At 48.9% G+C, this 9,742-nt stretch overlaps 1 protein-coding gene across 2 annotated transcripts in view; it reads left to right on the top strand.

The window, feature by feature from the left end:
* Positions 1-4,678, top strand: part of STK35 (serine/threonine kinase 35) — a 48,481-nt gene extending 43,803 nt beyond the window's left edge. Inside the window, exons 4-5 of one of the 2 annotated variants that reach the window (XR_010319226.1) lie at positions 1-1,027; positions 4,470-4,678. The gene's annotated coding sequence lies outside the window, so the exon portion shown is untranslated. The other variant, XM_010591580.3, reaches the window with a different exon arrangement.
* Positions 4,679-9,742: the final 5,064 nt, after the last annotated feature.

Below are 9,742 nucleotides of genomic sequence, written 5' to 3'. Positions count from 1 at the left end.
GCTGATCCCTCGGGACCCACGGTCTCATCATGTCTCGCACAGAGGACGGCAGAGGGTACAGGTGGTGGCTTGGCTGGTTGGCGATCTCCCGACAGCTGGATCTCCGGCAATGTGAAGCTTTGTTTGGATGTTTTCCTCTTTTAGTTTTATTTTATTTTTTGTCTTTTGTTTTCTTTTCTTTTTTTTTTTTTTTTAAACCAATTGCGACTTCAGAAGAGCAGGAAGCTATGCTGTGGACAAGCACCAGTTTCTTTAAAGAAATTTAATATGGACAAAGCATATGTATAAATTTTATTTTTTAATTTTTATAAGGGGTTGGGGAGCTTTTTTGTTTTTGTCTTTCCCTTCTGTCTCTCTTTTACACATCTCTCAGTTCTGCTTATTAAATTTAACACCTCACTTCCCAGAGAAGGCCAGCCTCTCCAGAGAGAATTTGGAGATTCCTCTTGGAATGGGGTATGAAGACTAAAGAGTCCTCTGGGTCACCTCCCCACCAGATGCAGGAACTGGCGAACTCCTTGGTGGGCTGGTTATGGCTAGCCCTTGGGCCTTGGAAATGATCAGAGGCAAAGAACCACCTGGAAGAAGACAACCAGGGCTTGGCCTAGAAGACTCAAGAAAGGACTAAACTGTGGCGTGTTCTCTTTAAGCTGTTGGAAGCTGCAGGTCACAACCTGGACTTTACAGTGGTGGGAACCAGTTCCCCCTTCTGCCCTTTCTAACCGGGAACTCTGAGGGGAGGAGGGTGGAGGGTGATCATCTATCTCCCACGTCCTTGGCGGATGAGTGGCCTCCCCACCCCAGCTCTACAAGTCTACCTGTTAATTTTCTTCCTCCCGAGGAAGACCCCCAGGAGAAAACTGTTGTGCCAAACCTCTGCCTGGGATACAGCTGGGTCTTCAGTGGGCGTCTTTCACCACTTGTGAGGTCAGCACCCATCACCTACTGCCTCTGGGTTGTCTTCTTCCCAGATGTGCCCCCCAAGGGTCCTGGTTGTCACAAAGACTGCCACATCCCTAAGATCCAGGTGAGACCATTGCCATAATAACAGGGTATTCTGAACAGCTGCCCCTGTCATCTCCTTGCAGTGAAGGGTGGGCCCTGTGTGCCAGGGCCTGTGACCTTGCCCAGCAGACATAGTGTCAAGCACCATCTCCCCACCCCCTAGGGGCTTACTGCTATGTGCCAGCTCTCAGTGTGGATGTGTCTGATGGGAAAAGAATGGGCCCGTTGAGAGCAGGGAGGTGTCTTATGTGACTCAGTATACCCCCTGCGACTCTTAGGTACCCATTTCTGGGCTTGCCACCTTACAACTTTCCTGGCTGTGACCCCTCACCCCCACCACCAGTGTCTGCATAGCCTCTCTTGTGCTGTAACAGCGTTCTTGCAGCCTCTCTGAACGTGGCCTCCCTCCTAGTGGGTTGCTTCTCTGTACCGTGCAAGAAGGGAACCGCTCCTGTGTTGTCTATCTAGACACTACTTTGGCGACTCTAAAGGCACCCATTAGGCCAGATAAGAGAGGGTCTCTGAGGAAGGGGAAAGGAATTGATCCTTGGGGGTTGTTTTTGGCTTTTGTTTTACCTAAACCAGCATAGGATTGATGGGAGAGAACGTTGGAGGGCATTTAAGTTGGTATGTGACCAAGGAGGGATTTCCCTCCAAAGCAGCAGTCCTTTGGCCCAGGGAGTTGGGAGTGACCAGCACAACCAGACTCGGCAACGTGTTTTCTCACATTCTCAGAGATCATCTCTCAAGGCCCTCCAATACCAAGGTTTCTTCCTCTCATGGGCGGACATTTGGCTGTGGTTAGCAGGATCCAGCAGGCAACGGGCATAACCAGGCCCTTCCCCAACTTGGCTGAGATTCACAGTGCGTGTCTCGCCTCCTGCACTCTTGGCTTCTCAAGCACCCTCCCGAGAGCACTCTGAGTTACAGCTTGGAGAATTGGAACAGTAGCATCCCCTAGTTGCAGTGCACGTTCCTTCTCTGCCCCACCACCCTGCCTTCCCTTGGAGGCAGCTGTCTCTGTACATGAGCACATAGGAAAAACAGTCCCCGCACTCAGCACCCCACCTCTCCCTGGCTGAGCCCCACGCTCCAGAATCCCTGGTGAAGGCTGAGGCCTAACAAGTTGTTAACCTTTAGCCTGCCTTTTTCATTTGCCCTCCCAGGGTCTCTCAAGCTCTGTCTGAATAAGGCCCTGGAGCATCACTGCTCCCCCTTCATTGTTTTTCTTCCCTGTAGTTGAGAGATGTCCATGTTTTTTGGGTGAGGTGGACACAGGTGGGTAGGCAGCTTCACATACCCTCATCTCCAGGACTCAGTCAGTGCTTGGTGGTGGCACCTCCTCCCCTAGCTCAAATGGGGCCAGCTCTTTCGCCCCAAGTGCCTGTCCTTCCCTCTTCTCTTCTCCTTCCATCCCCTGCTATCTGTTTTGCCCACCTCACAAGCACCCAGCTAGTTAGTTGTAGTTGGCCCCAAATAAGTGTTGGCTCTACCACAGTCGGTGGACCAGCCTTGGGATTGACCTCAGGGGGCACCTGCAGAGCCACTGTAATCATTCCCATTGTGGCTCAGCTTCCTCTTACTCTCTGCCTCGCCACCCAGGTCCCAGGCCTGTCAGCATCTCAGTGCCACCATGTTTGTTGGGCCTTCCCAAGCTCTAGGAGTTCCCATCGTAAAACAGCAGTCAGTTCTTCTCTTGGCTCTGTGGGAGGGAGAGCCTGTTGGAGGGAGGTTCTCGGCCCTACCTGTCAGTGAGAGGAAGCAGCATGCCAGATCACAGTGCCTTATACCAGTGCCCTCCCTGGCTAGACCTTCTGGCCCAGTTGTAGCGTGGCTTCCTTCCCCCTGTGTCCATTGGTCACTTGCACTGTCTATCCCATTCACAGATAGCCACGTGGGAAGGACTATCCCTTGAGCCCCCTCCCCCAACTGTAACTTCCCAAGGGCTGGAGTCAGGCACACATCTCCCCACCACCACCAGGGCAGCTATAGCCAGGGACTGTCTTTGCTTCTTACTGCCCAGCAGGTCCCCTGTCACTTAGCCCCTAGCCTGGAGGATGTCACAGTCTGTTCATTCAGGACTGGTTCCATCTGTCTCACCTGGGGGCTTTGGGGCCTAAGGTGGTGGGGCTGTAGTCTCACCTCATCCTGGAGGCTTTGGGACAGGAAAATGGGAATTCTTCCCTGCCACCTAGATGTGATTTGTCCTGTGACCACCTTCCTGAGGGAGTGTATTACCTGTTTACGTAAGAAATACCGTTTACAGCCGGAGAAGAGTGCCCAGCGCAGGTGGAGATGGGTGTACTGTAACGTAAGCTAGAGCCCGGCTTTCTGGACAGGACTGCCGGCGGCGGCCCAGAGCCAGTGAAGGCAGAGATGCAAGGGGGTGGCACGCGCCCTCGGCCCCTGCTCACCGACCCTGTGGTGCTAAGAACCACTCACCGTCTGCACAGCCTCCTTGCCCTGGATGTTCCCTGCCTCAGTCATTCCCCCTCAGAGATTCTCAGCCTCACAACATATCATTTGTCTCCTAGAAGACCAGTGTGTGGAGCAATAAGATTATTATTTTTGCTTGAGTTTTTTCCTAAGAAAAGGAAAAAGCTGGATTGTGGGAATCTTTCTTTTTGTGCTGTTGACTATTTACCTTTTCAGAAAACACCTTAGTAGAACAGATTTCTGGGTTTCAACCTCAAGGTATCCTGCAGAGGCTTGGAAAAGCAGGGATTGGGCCTCTACTCTTATGGAGGGGACCCTGACTCCACCTTGCACCAAACTTCCTGGGCTTCCGGCCTCACCCACCAAGTGCGCCTTCCTCCATTGGCCCTGCTCACACACCCCTCCTCCCACATCTAGGGGGCACTGGTGGCCCTTCCACAAAGTGGTCTCTTGGGTTATCACTCCTCTTAACTGTTGCCCCTCCCTAGGCCTGTCTGGCAGCCGCACAGCAGCCAGCTCTTCGAGCTGCCAGGTTTGGGAGGCTGAGGCCAATCTGCCTCTGCCAGTCTCCCATGTGGGCTGTAGCACAGCCTGTGGGACAGCACAGCACAGGCCCAACTCTGATCCTGCCGCTTCAAGGCTTGGGTAGGGGCTGAGGGCAGGTCTGGAGAGGTGTGACATTAGGACTGGGCCACCTAAGCATCCAAGCCATTGAGGGATAAATGCACTGCCGTTGGCCACCTCATACCCAGCCCCTGAGCACTGACATGGCCATCGGTTGCCTGAGAACCCACTCAGATTGCAGGGCGGAACAGAAGGGAGGCCACAGGAGGAAGGGAGTGTCACTGAGGGACGTTTTAAATCCTTTGAGCCCCAGTGGCTTCTCTTCCCATCAGAGCAGCAGAGTGTATTTCAATGACTTCTTAATACTCCTGTGGGGCCGACTTAGACGTGAGGGAGGTTTTAACCCAGGCGCAAAGTTAGTTTCAAATACTAGTTCATCTATTTTTCTTTTCTTTTTTGCACAGAAGCTGGTAATCTAGGACCTACGTGTGAACAACTTTATATGAATATTTTTTGTACTTGGTTTACTTGGGTTGCTATGATACATTATATTTAAATTCCTTGAACACTGTGGATCCCCCTAATGTGTATGAATGTCTGAGGCTTTGTAAATTAAGGGACGTTTGTGTGAATAAAGTTATTTGATGGGGACAAAGAAGCCATGTGATTTGAAGATGGATGTCTTGTGGTTTTCTTGGCACCTCTTTGGGAGGGAGGAGACGCCAGCCTGGGCCGCAGCTCCCCAGTCCTGAAGGGATGAGAGAAAGGATGCCGAGCTGCCTCTGTGGCTCCCAGGCTTAATGAGAAAATGGCCTTGTGGCCTTTGACTGGCATTCCGGTTCCACATCTGAGGAAACGTGTCTAAAATCTTGGAGCTGGGAGGGTTGGGAGAGGATGTGATTCAGACCTGTCCTAGTATGCTCTTGAGAGGGGTTTGGGACCTAAGAAAACACGACAAGCCACTCTTCAAGACAACCTCAAAGGCACTCCAATCCCAACACTGATTCTGCAAGTTCTGCGCTCTAGGGTAAGGGCCAGGTTCTTGAGCTCAACAGGGAGGTGGGCTCTATCAGGGGAGAGTTGGAACTGAGCTCAGTGGGCTGAGGTGCTTGTGGCGTCCATGTCCAGGGAGCAAAAGGGTCTGGTGGAACCAAGCATAGTGGTTGGTTTGGGGTAGGAAAAGGCGTATTGCCATCTCCCTGGCTGCCTGGGCCAACAAAAGCCACATTCTGTGAGGAAAGAGGACTGGCATTTATTAGAGTCCTACTATGTGCTAAGTGCTTCTGATACCTCTGCCATCCTGCATGGTGAGTGGGGTATGTGCCCCTCCACTGATGGAAAAACTATAGCTCAGAGACTCAGACTGCTGGCTGCGTGTTTGGTGCCCTGGGAAGACAGAAGCTGCTGCTTGCCAGCAGCGACAAGTCAGTCTCACCAAACACCCATTTCTTTATAAAATGGGATGAGCAGTTGAAGAACGTGATGTCAGGTCAGGCACTTAGTAGGCTCTCAACAAATAGTTTCCTTTTCCCAAAGGGACAGGGTTGGGGTTGTACTGGAGTCTTCTGACTTTCCCGGCACTGCAGCCTCAATGAAGCTTCTCAGCCTAGAAAGGGTTGATGCCTTCATGGAACCCACTGCTCAGGGACTTCCAGAGGAGACCCTGTGAACTCAGGAATGATAGAACTCCTGCATGAGGGCAGAGGCAGGACTTAAAATGTGTGTGAGAGGAAAAGGTAAGACAAGTTACTGTGGATTCCTGCCTAATTTGAGAGTGACCCAACTGCAGTCCAGGCCTGGGGTTTGGTGTCCACTGGCTGCTGGTGAAGCCTCTCCTTTCAAAGAAGACTGTGTTGAACCTGGACAAGAACGTGGAGCTTGAAGAAGGACAACCTACAGGGTTGTTGTTGTTTTTAAATAACAGCTTTATTGATATAAATTTCACCCTTTTGAAATGTACGATTCAGTGGTTTTTAGTCTATTCACAGAGCTGTGCAATTATTTAGCCACACTGTCTAAATCCAGAACGTTTTTAACACCTCAGAAAGAAACCCACGTTCGTTAGCAGTCACTCCCCATTCCTCCCCCCCTCCCCACACACACACCCAGACCTAGGCAACCACTAATCTACTTTCTAAAGATTTGCCTATTCTGGACATTTCATGTAAATGGAGTCATACAGTGTGTGGCCTTTTGTGTCTAGGTTCCTTCATTCAGCAGAATGTTTGCAAGCCTCACTTTTTGGCTGTCACATACAATGCTTTCATGAGCATTCATGTGCAAGTTTCTCTGTGGACATATGTTTTTAATTCCCCTGGGTATATGCCTGGGAGTAGAATTGCTGAATCATATGGTACCCATATCCGTTGCCATCAAGTCGATTCTGATTCATAGTGACCCTACAGGACAAGAGTAGAACGGCCCTCTAGAGTTCCCAAGGAGCGGCTGGTGGATTCGAACTGCCTATCTTTTGGTTAGCAGCTAAGCTCTTAATCACTGCACCACTAGGGCTCTGGGTCATATGGTAACTATGTTTTTCAAGGGGGAAAACATTCTATGAGATCCAAGTTTAATTACATTAATGATTGCTCTATATCTTATTTTCCTCCTGGAGTTGCCCAATGCCCGTGAAAGGTACAAAGAAATCACGTAATAAGTTCTGTTCCTTAAACTTCACAATTGTTGATGCTTCTATGTTGAGCCCCTATTAACATCTGATACTGGTGTTTGGGCAAGACGCTCACTTTGGGAGCTGCTAATCGAGATCGTCTTCACAGCCAGCTCTAAGATCCTAATTCCCTTCCTGGGGACTATAGCCACCCTGTGCTGTTTCGCATGGGGCTGGAATCACTTTCTCTTTAAAAGGCCTCCAATAATTGCCTCTGCTTGACCTACTGGTTCCTTGAGGGCAGACCAGAATATGAGGAATTTAATAACTGTGGTCTGGGTCCCTGGCCAAAAGGCCATGGGCTGAAGCCCAGACAGCTCAAACGCGGTGAGAACATAGAGCTCAGTTCCCTCAGCCAACAGATCAAGGACTCTGCCAAAACCTTCACATTCCTGGTTCCCACTTTGGCGGAGCCAGCCACCCTCCAGCTAGTGTTTACCCAGTGCCTTGTGTACAATTAGCATTCTGCTCGGGGGCATCTGTAGCCTAGTGGGTGCACACACAGGCTCTACCATGAGACGCCTGGGTTCAGATCAAGTTGTTCTACCAGTGTAAGACTGAAGTTTCCTCATATGTAAAAGGGGGATAATAACCACACCAGGGCCCTTGAGGATTAGGTACTGCGGCATGAACACGAAACTCCAAATAGCAGCTTAAACAAGATAAAAGTTGGTTTCTCTCTCACGTAAAAGAAGTCTGGAGGTGGGCAACAGAGGGCTAGCATGCTGCTTACATGATGTTATCAGGGATCCCATCTCCTCCTGTCTTCCTGCTCCAGTGTCTTCAGCAAGTTGCTTCCATCTTAAAAGTGACCTCGCAGTCCAGGATGGCTCCGAGGGCTTCAGACATTTCATCCTCATTTCAAGCAGCATTAAAGAGAGGAAGAGAGTACAAGGACAAAAAAAAAAGTTGCTGCTAAGGCTGCTAATCTCATGGGATTTGGTTTCTTGGTTTGGAGTCTTAGGGTTATGGCTTCATGGGACGTCCTAGTTAATTGACCTAGTATCATGTTTAGTGCTTCTGTTCTATCTCCTAGTTCACTGTATAATACTGTGGCCTTAAAAACTTGTAAGTGGCCATTCAAGGCACACCACAACAATTGGTCTGTATTCGCCTGGAGCAACAGAGGAAGGAGAGTCAGGAATAGGAGGAGAAAATAGAATGTGTGGCTAATTGCCTCCATGAATAACTGCCTCCTTTGCCATTAGACCAGAACTAGATGGTACCTGGCTACCATTACTGAACATTTTGATCAAAGATTCTATAGAAGAATCCTGATCAAAAGAGGGAAAATGCAGAGCAGAATTTCAAATTCTCATGGACTCCAGACTTTAACCCCTGAAGTTACTGCCGGGAGATAATCTTTTTTTTTTTTTAATAATATTTCATTGTGTTTTTGGTGAAGCAATTTAAGTTCCCCCTTGAACAATTTCTACACATGTTGTTCAGTGACATTTGTTCCATTCTTCACAATGCATGAACATTCTCATTTTTCCGTTCTGGTTGTTATGTTTCCATTAGTCTAGTTTCCCTGCCCCCTTATACATTTTCATCTTTGTTTTAAGGTAATTGTTGACTGGCCTCATATTGAGATAATCTTTAAACCTTAAACCAAAATATCCCCTGAAATCTTCTTAAAACCAAACAATAGTTTATCTTAACTAGTAAAGAATGTCTGCTTTGAGCATTGTACTATTTTGAGGTCTATGCATATGGGATCAAACTGATAACAGCAACTGGAAAGATTAGATAGGAACCTTAGGGGGCAGTGAGTTTATGTTAACGGGGGAGGACCAACTCAGAGAAGGAGGATGAGAATTGTTGCACAACTTGAAGAATGTAATCAATGTCACTGAATTGTAGAAACTGTTGAGTTGTGTGTTCTGCTGTGTATATTCGGAACAACAACCACAAAAACGAAAATTTAAATTATATGAAAAAAGAGAGAGGAAGGGAGGAAGAGAGCTTGCACCTTTGAAGGACCCTTCCCTGAAGTCTGGCCCAGCACTTCCTCTTACATCCCACTGGCTAGAACTTAGTCATCTGGCCCCATCTGCGTGCCAAGGAGCCTGGGAAACGGGGTGGGTGGGGGAGAATCATCCTGTTACTAAGGATGAAGGGAGATTGGATGTTGCAGGAGGCAACTAGCGGATCTGCCACGTCCAGTGTACCTCTGGCTCATTCTAATAAAGTTAAAAACAAAACAAAACAGAAAAAGCCAAACCCATTGCTGTCAAGTGGATTCTGACTCATAGCGACCCTATAAGGCAGAATAGAACTGCCCCAGAGGGTTTCCCTTAAGCACCCAGTGGATTCTAACTGCCAACCTTTTGGTTAGCAGCCCAACACTTAACCACTATGACACTAGGGGTTTTTTCTACTAAAGTTAGGTATAACCGAATGGTTGGTGGTTTGAATCCACCTAGAGGGGCCCCAGAAGAAAGGCCTGGTGATCTGCTTCCGAAAGGTCACAGCCTTGAAAACCCTACGGAGAACAGCCCTACTCTGACCCACATGGGATTGCCATGAGCTGGAATTGACTTAATGGCAACTGGTTTGATTCTTTTTAATTTTTATTATTGACAATAGCTCTGACCCCTTCAATGGACCCACAGAGTTGCTCAATGCCTACTTTGCTTTCTTCCTGCCTGCCTTGAGTATTCGTCGAGCACCTGCTCTGCTAGGCACTGGGCATTCAAAGATGAAATACATCCAGACCTGTATTCCCTCATCATACAAATTTTCCTGAGCCCCTCCTATCCCAAGCTCTGTGTCCTAAGATGAAAACACTGAAACAGACAAGACAGCGTCTGTGGAGTCAGGTGTGGGATATACAGAAGACATATCCTCAGAACGTTTCAGGTAAGATGGACCTAAGAGGCTAAGACAGTGTGGTCTGGTCCCAGCCTGTTACTGGGATGCAACCTGTGGACATCTCTAGCCCCATAATTCTGGACAGGCAGCCAGGCCAGGCCTCTGGCTGGGGCCTGGGAGAGGAGGCCACCCAATTCCAGCACAGAAAAGCATTACTTTGTTTTCCTGGGTCATCAAATGAGCAGTAATCTGAGA

Source organism: Loxodonta africana, chromosome 24, assembly GCF_030014295.1.
Source record: "Loxodonta africana isolate mLoxAfr1 chromosome 24, mLoxAfr1.hap2, whole genome shotgun sequence".
In the NCBI taxonomy this organism is placed as follows: Eukaryota; Metazoa; Chordata; class Mammalia; order Proboscidea; family Elephantidae; genus Loxodonta; species Loxodonta africana.
This window is presented reverse-complemented; position numbering and strand designations above follow the sequence as displayed.